Source organism: Ursus americanus, chromosome 36 (genome assembly GCF_024610735.1).
Source record: "Ursus americanus isolate L20-20 chromosome 36, mUrsAme1.1.p, whole genome shotgun sequence".
Lineage (NCBI taxonomy): Eukaryota > Metazoa > Chordata > Mammalia > Carnivora > Ursidae > Ursus > Ursus americanus.
Window position 1 is genome coordinate 23,389,821 of NC_142162.1, and position 19,579 is coordinate 23,409,399.

At 47.0% G+C, this 19,579-nt stretch overlaps 1 long non-coding RNA gene across 1 annotated transcript in view; it reads right to left on the reverse strand.

Moving 5' to 3' along the window:
- The window catches only part of LOC123804131 (uncharacterized), a 226,272-nt gene extending 208,361 nt beyond the window's left edge, over nt 1-17,911 (reverse strand). Inside the window, exons 1-2 of the long non-coding RNA XR_015723154.1 lie at nt 17,498-17,911; nt 11,076-11,220 (exon numbers count right to left, since the gene is read on the reverse strand). This is a non-coding gene — a long non-coding RNA (uncharacterized LOC123804131). The remainder of the gene's footprint in view (nt 1-11,075; nt 11,221-17,497) is intronic.
- Nucleotides 17,912-19,579: the final 1,668 nt, after the last annotated feature.

Here is a 19,579-nt window from a genome sequence, read left to right on the forward strand (position 1 = left end):
TCCAACCTGGGCACCCTCCAAGAATGACAACAGCAACTGGCAGGAGGCAGAGATAGCCAGCCGCCATCGATGAAGGAATAAGCCCGGGGAAGCTGGCCAAACGGACTCTGCTTACATCACAGAGAAGTGCAAGGAGGAGGACAGTAAGACCCAGCTCAGGGTTTTCTGAATGTGGGTCCATTACTGGGCCAGAGGATTCCTCTCCTTTCTCAAGGAATGGGCTGCCTGATTAGGGCCTTCCCAGATTTTTAGACCCTAGTAGGCTTAATCCTTTATATGCAACACTGGCTTACCTTGCAATCTGAGTAATTGATTTATAAAGAGAATGTGTTCGCCCCCAAACGGGTTTCCAAGGGAAATGGTAGAAATAAAAGATCTGGCCCCAGTAATCTTTTAGAAGTAGAGACACTCAGGGGCACCTGGGTGGCTTGGTTTCAGCTCAGGTCATGATTTCAGAGTCATGGGATCGAGCCCTGAGTGGTCAGGCTCTGCGCTCAGCGGGGAAGTCTGCTTGAAGATTGTCTCCATCAGCCCCTCCCTGCTCTCTCTCTCTTTCTCAAATAAATAAATAAATCTTAAAAAAAAAAAAAAGTAGAGATACTCACCTGCCAGGTACACTTGGGGGGAGAAGAGAGGCAAGAGCAGCTGTGTAACCTTCGATAAGTCACCTCTGGGATTTGGGTCTCAACTTCCCCACATGTAAAATAGAAGGACTCAATTTGGATGATCTCTACCTTCCTATGTAAACATTTTTTGTCCTCCTAAAGGCTGAAGCTTTCCTTGCCAGAACTGCTATAATCTCAAAATTTTGATGACAGGGCTCCTGATGGTTGGAGCTTAGTGCATATTCCCATCAACTAGGAACGTGTAGAAAATTCCAGGTAGGACGTAAGAGGAGGTAATGCAGGCAGGGTGAGTTACTATCTGCCCTGACCAGAAGCTTTTGAAGTTCTTGATTTATTCCATTTTAGTAAGCGGTAAGGATGAGTGAACGCTTTGAGCCCACTCCAGTCAGTCTGTCACCTCTACGTCTCCACCAAAAATGCCCTTTCAAAGGTCACCAATAACTTCCCATTGTGGAATGACTGACACAGCTTCTCTTCTGTCTACACCTCTCAGTGGTATTTCTTGAAATTGACCACTCCTTCATCCTTGAAATCGATTCTTCTTCGGGCTCCCAGGACAATCCCCAACACGCATGCCTAGCTTTCCTCCTGCCTCTCTGGCTGCTCCTACTTGGTCTCCTTCACTGGTTTCTCCCTGTCTCCCCAACCACTTGATGTTACAGTGCTCCAGTTCTTTCAGTCTCTTCTCTTTTCTCTCTATCTCCACTCCCCTGGTGATCTCACCAGTCTTGTGACTTGAATACCATGAATGATTCCCAACATTACATCTCCAGCCCTGACCTCTCCCTGCTACAGAATGCCAAGTAAGCCTGAATGGCCAGAAATGCTCTAGAAGAAGGGATTTGTTTTCCTAATATAATAGGGGTAGAAGCCATCTGGAGGCTAGCTGTTTTTTTAAAGCTCTCTTTTCAGAGAAAGGTGGATACTTGCTTTTCATTAAATAGGCAACATGTTTTTCAAAAGTTCTAGAGACTTAGGAGGAACAAGACAGTGCTCTAGAGAAAGCCGGTTTTGTCCCAGGCACATTCATTCATTCATTCATTCAATGCATAGGAAAAACATGCCTGTGAACCTGAGGGAACCATCCCTTTGGGAAGAGGCCAGGAGACCTTGTCCTTGGGGTACCTCTGATTCAGTATTACAAGGAGGAAAGAGTCGGATGCCTACCAACCAGTATTTCATGTTTGCCAAATGTGTGACTGAATGAAACAAAGAGGGCATAGTTCCGTGCTGGCAAATGAACCAAAAAGCCCATTAAAAAGCAGATATTCACCAATTATACTTTGAGCACCAACCAAATGTAAGAATCATGGTAGATTTGCATGGGATGCAAAGCTAAGGTCACATCCTTCCCTAGGCTGTGTCACAGAGGCCCTAAAATCCTTGCCGGAGAGCCTACGTTTCTAGGAACAATGGGCCAGGCCATCACTGAGAAGCCAGAGCCAGCCCTCATTCTGTGCTGCCTTCCCATCCTTGGAGCTCCTTCCCCAGCAGTGGCCCTCCAACCTCACAGGCCTCTTTGTCCCCTTGTCTGAATGTATGCGATTTTTTTCTTTTTCATTTGCAGCCTTTGAAAAACAAGTAACGAGTGAGCACAGAGCAAACAGAGCGGGGACTGCTTTTCAGAAGCCCCCTTTGAGAAAGCATTTCTAGGTCTTTCCTGCTTTCACAAGACTGGAGAGAGATAAGCAACGAACCTTCGATTTGATGACACTCTGATAAAGCCACAAAGCGATCACCTTGGGGTGGGTTTCGGAAACATGGAATTCTACCAGGATTTCAGTCAACGGGCTTCCCAATGCCCTCTTTCTGCTAAGCCACCCCGGATACAAAGCTGAAGAACACGTTGGGCGGGGAGACATGTTCCCTCTGGTCAATGCATGAGCAGGGTTTGCCCACACAGACCGCCTTAGCATCTGCAGGAACTCGCAGGGGGGTCTGCTCCCCTTCTCCAGGCAGGCGGCACAGGGGAGCTTCCCGCCTCTGACCTGGCGGCCAAGCCAGGCCTTCCTCACCTCCTGCTTCCTGTGCGAAGAACCCATTAGAACAAAAGATTGTAATGGCCCTTTCAGAATGGTCCTGGCAAAGCTGGCCTTTATTTTTTTTATAATCTCTATATTTTATTACCCTTTTAAAATCACGAAGCTGAGCAGGAAAAAGTCAGGGCTTTTTTTTTGTTTATCTGCTCTGTTTAACGACTGGGCTGCTGCATTTCCAGTTCCCCCCACTCCTATTTGGAAGTGGACACTAGACATTTTTCCCACTTGTGACCAAAGCGGCAGAAACCTCAACGTGTTTTCAATTACTCCGTTGAATGTCGCATGGTTACCTCCCTTTTTGCATGGAAGGAAACAATAAGTAATGCTTTCCAATTCTAGGGTGGCTCTTAGTCCCTCTGAAAGCAGCTGACATACATTCCAGCATAGGGTGGGTCCCCCCAAAGGGTGATTGAGGATAGAATATGGGACCAGAGACAAGGTAGCAAACTCAGTAGGTACCCGCAGGGTTAGAATCCCTCCTTACAGGTGGGGATCAGGGGTGTCTAATATACTATGATGAGGGCATCCCAAAGCTGGGTCCTCAGGAGCTGAAGAACAAGATAAGCCAGACGGGCAAAGACTTTGAGCCAGACCAAATACCAAATGGCAGGGCCGAACAGGTGATTATTCAGACCTTTAGTATGTATAAACCCCCCTGGAAGCTTATTAAAACATACATCCCTGCGCTCAACCCCTGTACTGGAGTTAGTCGTTGACCACAATCGAGAGTACAAAAAGGGTAGGAAGCCAAGAAGCAGCTCATAGAGCGAGCAGAGCCTCCAGACTGAGTGATTTAAGGTCCTCATTATCTTTCCTATTGGGCTCTTCCTTCTGGCACGCCTGACCCTGTATGAAAATAGACCTCGGCACCCTGCTTCATCTCATCACATCAGTTCTCACCGACTTGCACCTTTTGGGACCCACATTTGGCTTCTTGCCCCATTCTGACTCTTCTTGGCTTCTAACAGTCCATCCTCCCTATTAAAGTCTTGCCATGCTCTTGAATCTGACATTAGATACCACTCCGGTTCTGACCTTTGCTGCCCTCTCTCCCACTCTCGATACAGTAATGATTTGCAAACCCTCTCCAGCCACATTGTCTTTTGCCAGTCTGGAGAGGTAAACATGGTCCCTGGTCCAGGTCAGCCCCACATCCTCACATTCTTGGACCTTGGCATAGGCTCCGTGTCCACGAGCTCCGTGGGATTTTTCCAGCTCCAGCGGAGAATTCACATACTCACGAGCAAAAGAGCAAGTGGGGTGTGTATAGAAGGAGAAAAGAGAGTTGGCAGATAAGGGGTAGTAGCCAGAGAGAAGGGTCCACATTTTGAGGTCAGCGATAACATTCTCCCTTTCAATCAGAGTATTTCCTAAGCCCAACTACTCTGTTGGGAAGGGAGAGACTGATTGTTTCTGGAGTCAAATAAAGGCTTTGGTGTCAAGCACTAGCCAAGCATAGTCTCCTCCATCTTGCTGGGGCCACACAGGAAGGCAAAATCTGCAGCACAACCGAAATATAAAAGAAAGTCTGACAAGTTGACCATTAGTGGAAGAACTTCATTTCCCTGGACTGGACCAGAGATGGGCCGTGGGAGTCTTACTCTTGCTGAGCTTCACCTGTTGCTCCAAAGCCTTTGGCATTTAGAACCAGTAGGAACTCTGAAGTCTAATCTCCACTAAACTCCACACGATCCCCAACTGGCTTTGTGATCAAAGAACAAATCAGGTCCCTGCAAAAACCCATCTACTAAACAATCCATTGCAGTATCACTGACAGAAGACAAATTTGATGCCCTAGGGAATTATGCAATTTATTTTCTCTCCTTCTCAGTCTCCTTCTGTCTCTCTCTCTCTCTCCCTGTCTCTGTATTTCTCTCTGTCTCTCTCTCTCATACACACACACACACACACACACACACACACACACACCTTTCAACTGCCTAAGAGCAAGAACTATTCCTTACTCAACACACTGTATGCTCCACAATGCCTGGAGAATACTTTGCACACAGTAGGCCTTCCAAAACTCTGCTAATGAGCAGAATTCACTACATTAAAATAAGGAGTAATATTGATCATCTGACAGATGGGCGAATCCATGAAGGATGCCAAGTACACACATCTCCAGGGTCCCTCTCATGAGAATGTCCATCTGCCCTCACAGGCTCAAATTAACCAAGCAAAGGAACCAAAAGACAGTTTTCAAGCCTTGTATCTCCCCCGTCATACCTTTTCCTAAGTTTTAGTGAGCATCTGTGGCCAATCAGTAGTCACTGGTCATAGTCTAACCCTCGGAGATTTGGGGGTTTGTAGGCTAGACCTGCAGCTTGATCAGCAAGTTAGGCAAATAAGGATAGGCAAGAATTACCTGTTTACTCACTCTATCAAACTGTAGAAAAGTCATTCTTTGTTTCTTCAAGAACCCCTTGTTGGTAAAGATTTGCAGAGAGTATTGATTTGGGGTCCCTGTTGTTTTCTTTGCTTTTCACGAGTCAACCATAGCAGGATCCCCCCTCATTGGATATCAGCAAAGACTTTGGGAGAAGACTGATAGGTCTATGGCTCTGCCTCCTTTACATAAGGATGAGCGATCCCTGGAGACATTTTTCATCAGGGCTTGCCACGGTTTGGGCCAATCCCACTGCATTCCAGATTCCTAAGGCTTAGCTGAAAACCTTACGGGAATAGAAAGCCCTCTAACCGGGACAGAACCAACATCCTCACCCTAAAATGTTATTGTCTTTCCTGGTAAATTATTCTCTGACAGCTTGTCTTTTGTGAATAGAGAAATAGATTACTTCTCCCAGAAAAACATTTATTCAAAGTGTGTTGGGGTGTTAAAAAAAAAAAAAGTTGTAGAGTTAAGCCAGTCTTCTGATTCCCTAATTTTTTGTGTCCCATAAACAATTTGAGGAAACCAAATATCACGTTTTCCCAGGGAGAAAAGCGCCTGACATTTTGGCAAATCAGGTGTGATATGATCTCAGACAGAGGAGAAAGTTGCCTTGTCTTGGGTTAAAGGCCACAAGGCCAAACATAAAAGCAACAAAGCTTTTGCATTGTTGAGCTGAATGGCCACCCAAAAATCCCAAAGAATGAACTTTTAACTTCCTCAATGGAAAGACAACCACAAGAAGTTTGGCAGCTCATGGAGAAAGTTCCTTCATGAATGTGTGACCTTTACAGCATTTCATCTTTATACAGAATTTAACCCAGGACCTGAAAGATGCGTGTCTTTTCCTGTTTTGTTTTAATGGCAAACTCAGAACACAGGGTACAGTTTTGCTTCTGTCTTTAGAGCTGTCCTTGCCTTGCCCTCCAAGGCCTGCAGCCAGCTGAGCATTTTTGGCCAGACAGAAACATTCTCCAATCCCAAGAATGCCCAGGAACCATCAGGCCTAGGTGGTTCCTAAGCTTATTTCCTGTGTTCAGATTCTGGAGTGGAATCCCAGTTTGGCCTTGCTACAGAGACTGGAAGGTAGGAAAGGTGAGAAATTCTCTAAAATGTTTCCAAGTTTTCTATTTACTGGATAGACAACAAACCAATAACTTTGGAGGAGCTAGACTGCTGGCAGCTATTTTCCAAGAATTTCCAAAGAACTATGCATGGCCTAAGGGAAGGAGGTAGCGGGGATAGAGCAAGAAAGGAGGCAACGTGAAAAAAAAAAATGATTTATTGGTGCCCTTGTGGCAATTTAAGGTCGGAGTGGACAGCGCAGCTAAATTGTATCTTGCTACTGCACGAGGGCAATGAGCCGAGGGTGGTGCCAATGAGAGCTGCAAAGGATGGCCATTCCACTCTAGAAGGCTCTAGGCAAAGTCTATGGGTACTGAGAAACTGCTCCAGCAGCTTGCTAGGCTATATGCTGTTTGTTTTTACCAGGACTGTGTGTGTGTGTGTGTGTGTGTGTGTGTGAGAGAGAGAGAGAGAGAGAGAGAGAGAGAGAGAGAGAGACAATGAGTGAGAGAAAGACAATGAGTGAGAGAGAGAGAAATGAAAGTAGGCTATCCTGTTGGAGGAGAAGTTAAGGGTTGATGAAGACTTCTGTTCTCTCTAATTAGAGGAGGAAGAGTCACTATAATACACCAGGAAATGAGAAGTCAAACATTTTTTTAAATTTTTGTTTATTTATTTGACAGAGAGAGAGCAAGAGAGCACAAGCAGGGGGAGCAGCAGAGGGAGAGGAAGAAGCAGGCTCCCCGCTGAGCAGGAACCTGATGCGGGGCTCGATCCCAGGACCCTGAGATCCTGACCTGAGCCAAAGGCAGATGCTTAATGGACTGAACCACCCAGTTGCCCCAAGAAGGCAAGGGGGAATCAAAACCAGAGACAGGACAATGATGAATGAAAGAAACTGGCATAGAAGGGAAGTTCTCTCTTAGAGATACACAACTGACCCGAGGCTCGTTCCTGCTGAAGCTAATGTTTGTTTCTTACTTGAAGACGATGCAGGAGCTTCTGCCTGGCAAGATAACATGGTCTCTGTGAGGACCTAGTCCATTTCTCCTCCTGGCCATCAGAGAGTCAACTACAACCTAACCCGGCCAGGAAAGGGCTAAATCTACAATGAGAAGAAAGAGACCCTATTCCAAAGGGGCTGCAGGTCCCAGACAACGTGTGGGAGCAGAAGTCAGTCAACTCTAGCTGGGACTGGATCCTGAGAGAGCAGCATCGAGGAGGGTGGAACACGAATTTGAATAAGGGTGAGATCGTGGCTATGAAAGCACTGTCTTTGACACAGGATTTGTCAACCCTGGTGACCACCCAAACTGATGGGGTTAACATTCTGCTAGAACAGCTCATGCAAACTAGGTAAAAGCAATGGTTCACAATAACTAAAACAGAAAAGCCAGACTACCGTGATATATTATGGAAGAAGAGATTTAAGGCTCAGAGAGGTGGGCATGAGGCAGAGCAGACAATGAAGCTGGAAAACCAGGGAGCAGATTCCGCTCTGCAGGCGGCCAGGAGGACACTGCACTCACTAGAGTGATGAGAAAGGTAACAGGCAGGGCAGCAGCAGCAGCGTGCAGCTTAGCGGTGACTGTCCTCTGTCAGCCGGCCTGACCAGAGCAGGGTACGGCTATAGCACTGGGCCCCCTGAAAGCAATGGAGGTGGTAGGAAATAATAGACATAACAGAGGCCAAATAGTAGCACTTAACGGACCAGAAACGAGATGAGTGCAGTAATTGTCTTAAGCAGCAAAACTGGAGGGGCAGCCGGGAATCCAGACAGGGAGGGAGCTATGGACTGGTTATTAGAACATGGAATCCCTAAGGGCAAGAAAGATGGGTTGTCAATGCAAACATTTCTCAATCTGTATTGTTGAAAGAAACCAGGACTGGATGATCAAGAAGCTAAGAGCAACCACCTAATAAAAGGCTGTGATCTCTTGCCCAGTTTCCAGAGCTAAACCAGTTTTCAGATCTTCTACCTTTTGACTGCAGGAAAGGCCAGGTACCCAAACAGAATGCTCCTGCAATGCCACAGTGAGCGTACGAGGTGCCAGGTAGCTCCATCTTCTCTAAAGGGTCTTACGGCCATCTACTCACGTAACCATAAACTGAGGAAGAAAGAATGTCCTAGCCCTTTGAAGACTGATGGATACAGAGTCATTCCCTACTGTTCCTATGGCTCCATGGGGGCCTCTGATGTCCGGCTGATGGAGGAGGAAAAAAACAGCCAAACTTTGTTCACAGATGCGTCAGCCTCATGATAAATGCAAGCCAGAAATGGACTCTAGTGTTCTCAGTCCCGCTCACGACTGACCCTGAGAGATAGTGGTGAGAGGACACCCTCCCAACGGACGTCAGGAGATGCCCCCGGCCACTCACTCTGTGAAATACATACAGACTTAGAAGCAGCGGTCAGTAACTTGGCTGCTTGGTTGGTGACCTGAAAGGAGAAAGATTAAAAGATGAGGGACAAGGCAGTCTAGGGAAGAAGACTATGGAACCGGGCATGAAGTGCAGAGATTTCTGTATCCCATGTTAATCCCACCAAATGCATGCTCCAGGGACAAGGCACTTTACAGTCAAGTAGACAGAGCGCGTTGGCCAGCTGATGTCCGACGGCCTCTCTCATTAGCCACCCCAGTGCTGGTACAACAGGCACGGCAACAGACTAGTCACGGTGGCAGGGATGGAGGCTATGCCTAAACGCAGCTTGCAATAAAAGCTGACCTATCTATGGTTGCTGCTGAATGTCCAGCTATAGGAACAGAGCTCATTCCACACCCCTGGTATACAGAAGCATTTTTCAAAGAGACCAGCTAATTACATTGAAGCCTTTTCTACACGAGAGGGTCAGCAATCTACCTTGAATGAAAGCAACGCATACTCAGGGTATGGATTTGCCTTTCCTGCCCAGAGACCCTCACCCAGCATCACTATCTGAGGGCTTGCCTCATGTTTAGTTCACTAAACAGGATCCCCCACACTATCCCATCATACCAAGGAGCTCACTTAAAACCAAGGGGGAGCAGTAATGAGCATGTGATCAAGGGATCCGCTGGTCTTGTCACATACTGTACCACCCAGAAGCTTTTGATTTTAGGGTGAAGAACAGCCTTTTGAGGGTGCTGCTGAAGCACATTATGGTTTATGCTTAAGGATGGGGTGTCATCTTTCGGGCTTCAGTGAGCCCCCTTAATCAATGAGTCGTATATGGTACTGTGTCCTCTCCATATGGAATACATGGTTCCAGATAAATGTATGGTAGTTCCACTTACCATACCACCCAATGATCTACCCAGGGAATATATGTCCTCCGTAAATTCCTGGCTCTTGAGGATACAGAGATTCTGGCTCCAAGAACATAAATACTTCCACCAGGGGCACTGCAGGAATCCCACTAAACTTTAAGCGAAGGCTGCTACCCAGGCACTTTAAACCTCTTGTGCCAAGAGATCAACAGGCAAGGAAAGACATCATTCTTGCAGGAGCAACTGACCATGGTCATCAGAAGAAGGTTGGGCTGTTTTTGCACAATGAGGATAGAAAAGACTATGTCTGGCATTGAGAAGGACCTCTGGGACATCTCTTGATAATCCCCTAACTAGCTGCAATGGTAAATGGTAAGAGCAGGAGTCATGGCTTGAGAAGAGAATGAGGACCAGGAGCACATCTCCTTTAAGGATGAGGATCTGGGTCACCTACCAGGTACCCCCCGGACAAGCAGAACTTCTAGCTAAGGGGAAGTGAATCTACAATGTTGTACAGGAAGGATTTGATGGAGTGTCAGGAGTCCCTGAGAACAGGTGCATTGATGAACATTATAATTTCTCCCATTAAATTTCCTTTTGTACATTTCCCTAGGAAACGAGGTTGACCAGAATTCTAGAGGATCTGTTCCCAGATGCGATGACTTTTTTATAAGAAACATGGGGGTCCAAGAGCTGCAAGGAGCGACTGCAGTGGCTGCTATGATAGACTACCTGATACCCCGCTTCAGTGCTGAGGATTCATTCCCCCAGTTGCCAGCATCATTAGCTGCTGAAAGCTAACAGTTGAATCCTTCTCCAGGAATTGCCCTTGGCTCGAGGGTGACACCTCTCCCAAGGTCATGCCTGCTCCCTCCCAGCAGGAGGCACCTGCAGCCAATGAGTGGCCAGGGTCCAAAGGCTCAGCCCCTGCGCCTTATTTTGGGACAATTGTAAAGGGACCTCCAAACTCCAGATCTCCCCAGGATCAGCTGAGGTCATTGTTGTAATACATCATAGCTCAACTTCTTCCTCGGCCCAGCCCTTCCCCTCACTCTCTCACAGATGTTGAGGGCACTCCCTAGTAAATTTCCTGTACACAAATCTCTAGCTTGGAGTCTATTTCCTTGGAACACGATCTGAAATACAATAGGCAAAAAAATCCTAAAGAACATTCACACGCATTGACCCCAGAGTCTCACATCCAAGACAGTCCAAGGAAATAATGAGAGGTGAAATCAGAGTTTTGAGTTCACTGCTGTGGCATTATAGTTTTAAAAACTATAGAGTACCTAAATGTTCGGTAAGAGGGGATAACTAAAATAATGACCTAGGATTCATCACAGCCATGACAATTCATATTTTTGAAACATATGTAGTGATGTGGGAAAAGTATTCACAATATAACTTAAGTGAAAACAGAGGGATACAGAACTATATAACTATAAATGGCCCACAAACATATCACTTAAAGAACTACACGGTGTACGAGAAATTCGATGACTCAGAGGTGAAGGTATGAGGAAAATCCAAGAAAACAGTCAAATTTCATTTAAGTAAAAATTCTATCTCACGGCCAGACCGATTTTTAGATAAAATAAAATACAGTGAGATCTCCAGCACTGGATATTTCAAGAATGGCATAAATGACCTCTTGGCAAGCTTGGTGTAGAGTGGAATTTAGTATTAGTTTACGATTTTAAGGTACCTTTCGGCTGTCTGGAACTCCATTCCACAGTGGCTAAATGTCTCGGAGATGCTTTCCTTCACTCTCTCTTCATTTGCTTTGCTTTGGTTGGTTTTTCTCCGTTAACCACTTCGCTCTTGAAGACGTCTGGTTTCTTTGGCTTCCTCTGACAAAGCAGGGAGAAGGAATTTGCTTGGTCATTCCCACCTCAAAATCCTAAAATCCTCAGGCCTTCCTCACAAGCATTAGAGGAAAAGAACTCAAATACAAGAAACTCATTTAGATGACACCACCAAGACTTTCTAGGCAATAGGAAGGAGCAACCCAGCCCTAATACTATGGGGGAGGGAATGCTTTTTAAAAGTCAGGTTTTATACGCAGATAAACTAAGGTGATGCAAAGTTATGCTTCGTGTTCGAACCTTCCCGAGCGTCTGCTCTCACTCCCAGCAGAGCCCAACCACACCAAGGCAGGTCCCCCGCCAAGCCCCTGACGCTTCTAGGTCTGAATAAAAGCAAGCATTCTCATTTGCCCGGTTCCTTACCCCACCCCCACAATAGTTGAACCCCTGGGTGGGCAGTTCGAAGGCTTTACGGGGACAGATTCAATCACCATCCCCCACCACGTCGCCACACTCGGGGAAGACAGTCTGTGCCGAGGATGGAGGAGACGCCGTTCACGCTCCAAGGGCAGATGAGCCCTTTGTGGGTCTTCTTTGCGCGCCCCCTTCACGCCCCGTTGCTGCCCTGCGCTTTCCAGCCAAGGAGGTCCTGGCCTGACCACGGGCGAGGAGTCCCTCAGAGCAAACGGGACCCACGACTTGGTGCTCTCGGTAAGTCACGGAGGTGTGCGGATGGTCTCTCCCTCCCTCCTCACCTGGCTTTTCTCTGTAATGTGGCTGAAAGGCAAGAACATACCAAGGCGTGGGACGCCTGGGTGGCTCAGTCGGTTAAGCGTCTGCCTTCCGCTCAGGTCATGATCCCAGGGTCCCGGGACAAGCCCTGCTCCGTGCTTCGTGCTCCCTGCTAGGCGAGACTACTTCCCCCTCTGCCTCTGCCTGCCGCTCTGCCTGCTTGTGCTCTCTGCCTCTTTCTGTTAAATACATAAAATCTTTATAAAAAAAAAAAAAAAGAAGGGGCGCCTGGGTGGCTCAGTGGTTAAGCGTCTGCCTTCGGCTCAGGGCGTGATCCCGGCGTTATGGGATCGAGCCCCACATCAGGCTCTTCTGCTATGAGCCTGCTTCTTCCTCTCCCACTCCCCCTGCCTGTGTTCCCTCTCTCGCTGGCTGTCTCTCTCTGTCAAGTAAATAAATTAAATTTAAAAAAAAGATTACAGATTTAAAAAAGAAGAAAAAGAAGAAAAGAAAAAAGAAAGAATATACCAAGGGGAATGGGTCAGAGAACTGAAAGGGACAAAGGGATCCCAAAGAGACTGCATGATGACACAAGGAAAGTAACAGTAATCAATGAGGGTGGTACAGAGGGCTTAAGCCCTCTCCACTCTGTCTGTAGAACCAGGGAAATCTCTTTGCTGTACGACCATTAGCTGAAGAAAAGTCCATGTGAAACCAGAAAACCTGTGTTTACTCAACAACTCTTTCGAAAGCCCATGCTGTGTCAGGCACTCCACTAGGTGCCAGAGATCCGTAGACCTCGACTCTGCCCTCATGGAAATGATATTCTAGCAGCTCACAGATTTGTCAGGAAACTGTCCTCCAGACCTGGCCAGCTGCACGCCCCTGTCAGACCCGGCCGTGCTGCGGGCTCCTCTGTCCCATGGATGCCCCCAGGAGGGCTGAGAAAGGCAGACACCAGCCAGAACCTTCCCGAGGAAAAGCTCACCTGGAACAACTCAAGAAAATCTTCAGAGCTGCACCTGTTTCCCTCTCCTCCGCCGCTGCCAAGCGGGAAGACAAGACTGAACTGGAGAGAGTAGATGTTCAAAGGCCAGAGAAGTGCCAAAGCCTCAGCGCGAGCGTCAGCCCTGGGTGCAGGGCAGCCCTGGGCAGAACTGCACAAGGGGCGAAGTTGTAACCGTCCCAGCCTAACCTCATTATCCATCTCCCAGACACTACCTCCGCTGTCGGCTGTCTTAAATAGGCCCCAGATCCTCCAGTAAGCCCAGACAGGCCAGAAGACTGGTGTCTGATTAAAAATGCAAATGAGGCTTAATTTCACCAGGGATGCCTCCGCAGCCCCCCGCCAATCCTCCACCCAGACAGGCGGAAGCGGTGTCAAGGAAAAAGCAGGACTTCGGGGCCAGAAGGACCCGGTTCTCCACCCTCATTCCATCACTTACCACCTTGTGACTGCGGGCAAGTTACCTAACCTCTTTCAAGCCTCAATGTTCATGGCTTATAAAATGTAGGTAATAATGTCCATCCAAATACATTTAGGGAAAGTTTAAAATATAAACATGCTCTTGTTCTTTATCCTATCCTTTCTCATCTTGTAAAGGAAATCTATAGATCTCAGCAAAAATAAATTTAAAATAGATAAATTAAAAGACAAAATAGGCATTGACAGAAACCCCCCGTGAATAAGGAGTCCCACCTGTGGTTTGCTGTTGTTGGTTGCCTTGGCTGGGGAGGGGCCAGAGCCCTGGTGCAAAGATCCAGGGGATCACCTTAGCAGGAGCCAGGCCTCTGGGCAAAATGTGTGGAAGAAGCTATCAGTGTCATAATCCCCTCTAAGAAAGAGCATGAAAAGCAGAATGTATTCTTGGTTGCTCCAAAAAGCTCTGGGTTCTAAAGAGTCTGTCCTGGACATAATGAAGAAAAGAAAGATAGGACTTGGCTTTACTTACAGAAGCGAGGTCACTGGGATTTGCTGCCTGTTACCTGGCAATAACCTCAGGGCTGGCCTCCCCCCAATGCTGCACAGTACTGTCTATCAGCCGGCTCTTACCCCCATCAGCCGGCTCTTACCCCCAATGCCGCCAAGCTTCTGTGCCTCTGTGCCCTTCCTCCTGCTCTTCTCTCCACCCAGAAAGCCCTCCTTTCCTGTCTGCCCCTCACCTTCCCCACATCCACGCGCTCCAGCTCAGATGGACCCTCCCCCAGGCAGAGCAAGGTAATAGAAGCCAGAGCCCAGGATGCATGTCTGTGGCCCCGGGCCCAGGGGTCTGCTGGAGCCCATCAGGCTGGTGCAGACCTGGGACTTCTTCGGGAGTGTGGCTCTCAACAAGGGTGCCCTTAGAACAAATTCGGGAGCCTTAAAAAGCATACAGACAGCCAGAGCCCACCCCAAACCTACTAAATCAGAATACCTTGTGGGGCGAGGCTGCCTGGGCATCTGTATTTTTCAAAGGCTCCACCCTAGATTCTAATGTGCAGCTCTGGCTAAAAAACCACTTTTCCCAGATAAGGACTTTTCTATGTAAAAGAAATTGGATGCCATGGTATCACTTCAAAGACTCCACAAGTAGAGCTGATGGAAAATAACACGAAAAGCAGGTGTTGGACAACCTGAACATTTACAAATCAAAGGGGATAGTTTGGGATGTTCAAAGACCCGGGTAAGAAATCAGGGAAAAGTCTCATTACTTCTCAGGATTTATTGGCCAGCAGGGAGGTGGAAAGGAGTGGAAACTGAAAGTAGACATTTGCCCTGAAATTAACCAGCACCTGGAGGTCCTAATTAGCAAAGTAAAAGTAGTCAGAAGTAAAAATGTAATTTGTAAATTTATCTAGGAGGTAGAATTCCCAGGCAATAAGCAAAAAGGCTTGCTTAAGGATAAAGAATGCAACAACGTGACAACTTACTTTTCGTTTTGGAAAGGGCAACTGTACGAGGACAGAAACGCAGCAGACGCTGCACTCTTGGACTTGAGTTCCGGCATTTTGTACAGCAATTCATGAAACTTTAATTGCTGAAATGTTTCCAATGGGCAGAGGGAGCAAGTCACGTGGGTTGAATGCTAACAAAAGATGATGAAGGAAAGGTGAGACTCTCGGCAAGTCTCCGGAAAGAAGAGGTGATTAGTGGGGTGTCCTGGGATCCGTGCTTGTTCACTTCAGATTTAATTTTACATTCTAGTTAGCAATGTAGAAAAGAAAACAAAAGACCCCTGAAAGAAATCTGAAGAAGACTTGTCAATGAAGATGTTGGCAAACCCCAGGGAGAAAAGCAGATTGAGATGGATGGGCCCACGAGGTTTAACCTGTGGACAAAACAGCAGGAAGTTGAGATTATTCATAAAAAGGCAAACTCGCTCATTGGAGGGGCGTTAGTCAGAACCCCTTATATTGCAGGAACAAGAGTACCCAGGCCACAAAACTGTCCAAATTGACAGAGGTAAGAGTGGCCAGCCCCCTAGTGAGGGAGGGTCAGGCTATAGCAAAGCCAGCAAGCCACCCCAGCCCATAACTGTAAACCATCGTTCAGCACCAGCCACAGCTACAGCATGGACAAAGGTAAAGCATGCTGACTGTATTGATTACCAGCCATAGATGGCTTCTTTCTAGAAAACTAAAATGTGACAAGAAATATCTAATCACAAAATAATCCACTTCAAGATCTTTTTCCCAGCCATCGCCATACTTGGGACAGCATGTGCCAATGGCCAAACTCTAGAAAGCTTGCGTACTTCCACAGCAGCCTGATCTAAGAAGAAAAAAGGGAGTCTGGGTTGGCGGGTGGAGGGGAGAAAGAGATCTCAACAGCCAGCAAGTACTGAAAGCCTGCTGTGGGCATAGCCCTGTATTAGACATGTGATTCACGCTGCTCCGTTACATACAACCACAGAGCGGGGAGGCAGCTGTGACACTTAGGAGCCGGGGGCGTACGCAGCTTGCGTGCGAATGCACATAGGCTGAGTGCAATCAGCTGTGTTTGAATCTGTCCGCCGAGCTCCAGGTCTGTGCTCTTTCCCTCCGCTGCCCAGTCACCCACTGTTGTCTTTAAGAGGGCTCCTCCCCCATTTTATTCCTGGCCTCAATCCCACCTCTGCTTCTAGAGCCTTCGGGGCGTGGGTGGACAGTGCTAGCACACCCACCCTTTCACTGGTGCTCAGCCAATGAACAAGCGTCTCTTTTATGTATCTATCGATGGTTCCTGCCAATCTCATGGCCCCTCTGGCTCGTTACCAAGCCAGAGAGGACAAAGATCCCCTTCTTCTGGGAGTGCCTCTACTCCTTGGAAAGGTTTCATGCAGAATTCAGTGGTTTCTGACTTCCAGTGTGTCGACTTCGGCCCAATGGGTCAAGAATCAGGCAGAAGGAAATGAAAAGGAGTGATACGGCCGTCAGTCACTTAAAAGTACATGAAGGGAAATGTGGGGTCCCCTGAGATGGGCAGATGGCGGAACAATGAGGAGTCAGACGCTGGAGCTGAAGTGTCTGGGTGTGAATCCTGGCTCTGGCATTTTCTGTGTGAGTTTGACCAATTCTCTCTGCCTCAGTTTCCTCATCAGTAAAATGGGTTGTAGGGAGCATTCAGAGTGAAGCACTTAGGAATGCTCCATGGACGCTACGAACACAAAAGTGGAGTAGAGGCGAGGATTCCAAACGTCTCAACATCCCTAGATGAAGAATGGTCACCGACTTACTTCCCTTGTTCACTTCTCTAGGGACTACTCCGTGTTCCTCCTCTTTTGTGTAGAGCAACAGACCTCTCTCAAGTTCTTCTTGCAACGATTTATCCCAAGTGAAACGGGAAAGAATCAGCAAAGTGTGCGCAGACGCTGGTGGCTGTCAGCGACAGGCGGTTGAGATATTGAAAATTTCAATCTGGATACAGGGTGCTGAACCCAAGCCAAAAAACAGATGAACAAGTCCATACGAGCCCGCCGGTCCCTCTTCTTAGCACATCTCACCATCATTCAAAAACCCTCAGCTGTGACAGCTGTTGCTGTTTCTGCCACCAAGGAGAGAGGACTAGACGAGGACCCTGCTTTCCGAAAGGGTTTCCTAGCACACAGCCTCCAACAGGAGCGATAGAAAAGGCAGGGAACAGGGAAATGAGAATATGCGGTTTCACTGCAGCTACTGGCCCCAAAGGCAGCTTTGGGTGCCATCTTTGGATTTCTTGAGATTTTCCAAGATCTAGAACATAATAGGTGCTCAAAACACATCTGCAGAATGAAAAAAAAACTCAAAGAATGCATGCAAGGGGTGGCCAGGCCCCTGTAGCCTACTCCCAGAGGGAGTAGGGAAAAAGCATTTGGCTAAACAGAGCACGCAATGATAAGAGGCGTCCCAGCTTGGGAGGGAGAGAACCAGACTTGGCGCCCAGCCTCTAGGCTAGTGTGTGCAATGATTTCCCAAGGCTCTGGTTAAAAATGCAAATCCTACAGCTCCACTCCCCAGAAATGGAGATTCTGGGATGGGGCCCAGGAATTTGCTTTTTTTCTAACAAGTTCCACAGGTGATGTCAATCCAGGTGGTCTGTGGTTCACACTTGAAGGAACAACTGTTTTAAGCCCCACTTTGCTGGTAGCCTTACCTTGAGCTTCTAAGATGATCAGAGCACTGGCCGCCGTTTCCCCCACGAGAACTCCTTAGTCTCTCAAAAATGAACGGACGCCACAGCCTCCCAGAACTAAATGCAGATAGAAATCTTCCAGACGGGGTGACATGTAAACCCACTCATCAGCAAACAAGTCCCAGGTCAACCAGAAGAGGAGTTTCTGGTGGGGATGAGTGGTAAGAGAAGGAGAGTGACGTTATCCGAACCACAGCCCCTGCCCCACTGACATTCCTGCCACAGAAGAGCCTTGTGCGTAAATGCCTGTGTCCCTGGGAGAGAAAATTCCTGGAAAACACAGAGGTATTTATTGCTTCGTTTTAGACAGACGACAGGGTCAATCCCTCCATTATTATAAAATATGGGTAAATTGAGAGTTCAGTATCCTGCAGAACACCATAAAAGTTTAATTTTATGTTATTACTGGCTTAATTCTTAATGGCAGACTTTTTAAGAGGAACAGAGTAGTAAGGGGCATTTGTCTGAGTACTCCAACAGAGAGAGTGGGACTTCAGAGCCGAGGGATGTTCCACTGGAAAGCCGACTGGTCTTGGGAGGTGTGTCCCTGCAGGCTCAAGTCTCAGACACACAAAACTCCGGGCTCAGGAAACAGCCCCTCCCTCATGGGACCAGAGTTCAATGCCTCCCCAGGTGCGTGTGAGGGACAGAAACCGAACAGGATCGAGGAGGAACCGGCAAGCTCAACTCCCCACCTTAATCCACTGAAGTGAAATGCAATCTGCTCAGTGATCCAGGTGAAGGGACCAGAAAGACAATGCCGGGCCCTCAGCTGGAAATTGCTGGAATGCAGGCTGTCAGCATAGGGCTCTCCCCTCTGTAGCAACCTGACGCCCTTCCTTCTTCCAGAGCAAGACTCCCTTCTACTCCATTCTGCTCACGTTTGTTGAGTGCCTAATGGATACTCTGGGAAGTGCAGGGAACTGACCCCTTCAGCCAAGCATGAGTAAACCTGAGCAACGGGCCGCATCCTGCTTGAGATAAAAAGACACCCTGAGAGCCCCCTGTGGGTTTTTTAAGGAGCAGTAAATGATCAGAAATTCAAATAACAAGATCTGAAAGCACTAGCTACTGACAAAGGAATTGTATCCCAAAGTTTTGGGTTTTTTTTTTTTTATTATTTGTTTACAGGTCCAACTGGTCAGGTATTCAGTCCACACCTAATGATTCATAGTGCAGGTAAAATTATACATTATTCCCTGCAAAGAAAACAGGGAAAACATTTCTGCTACCTGATTATAACTAACTTTATAATTAGAAATTGTAACTTTATAAAATAATTGTTCAAAAAACCATTTAAAAGTTACCTTTAATGACAATAGACTCGGGATATAATACTTCAGTAGAATTTGATGACAAAGAGGAGATTTTTATGGAAAAGTAAGAGGAAACCTGGACTCAGAAGGACTTTAGATTCTTATCTCACATGCTTTAAAAAAAATGACACTTCCGGGGCGCCTGGGTGGCACAGCGGTTAAGCGTCTGCCTTCGGCTCAGGGCGTGATCCCGGCGTTATGGGATCGAGCCCCACATCAGGCTCCTCCGCTAGGAGCCTGCTTCTTCCTCTCCCACTCCCCCTGCTTGTGTTCCCTCTCTCGCTGGCTGTCTCTGTCTCTGTCAAATAAATAAATAAAATCTTAAAAAAAAAAATGACACTTCCTCTTGATAAAAAATAGCGCACGTTGTAAAAATTTTGAAAAACACATTAAAACCAAAAGTAAAAAATATAGATTATGCATGGCCAACAGGATGTAAACTGCTGTGAACATTCCACTGTATTTCTGTCCAGATTTTTTACTCTAAAGATATATGCATCTATTTGTTTTAATTAGAAGATACAAACATTTTTATCATCTGCTTTTTCATTTTTTACTATAAAGCTGTCCATTTTATCGCAGTGTTATCAACACTGTGTTTATTAGCTTTCTTCTTAATCTTTGCCAAATAGATAAACCAAAAATTGTCTCATCTTAATTTTTATTTATCTGGTCACTAGTGAGATTGGCTTTTGCTTTCCTTTGATTTAATGACCCTTTGTATTTT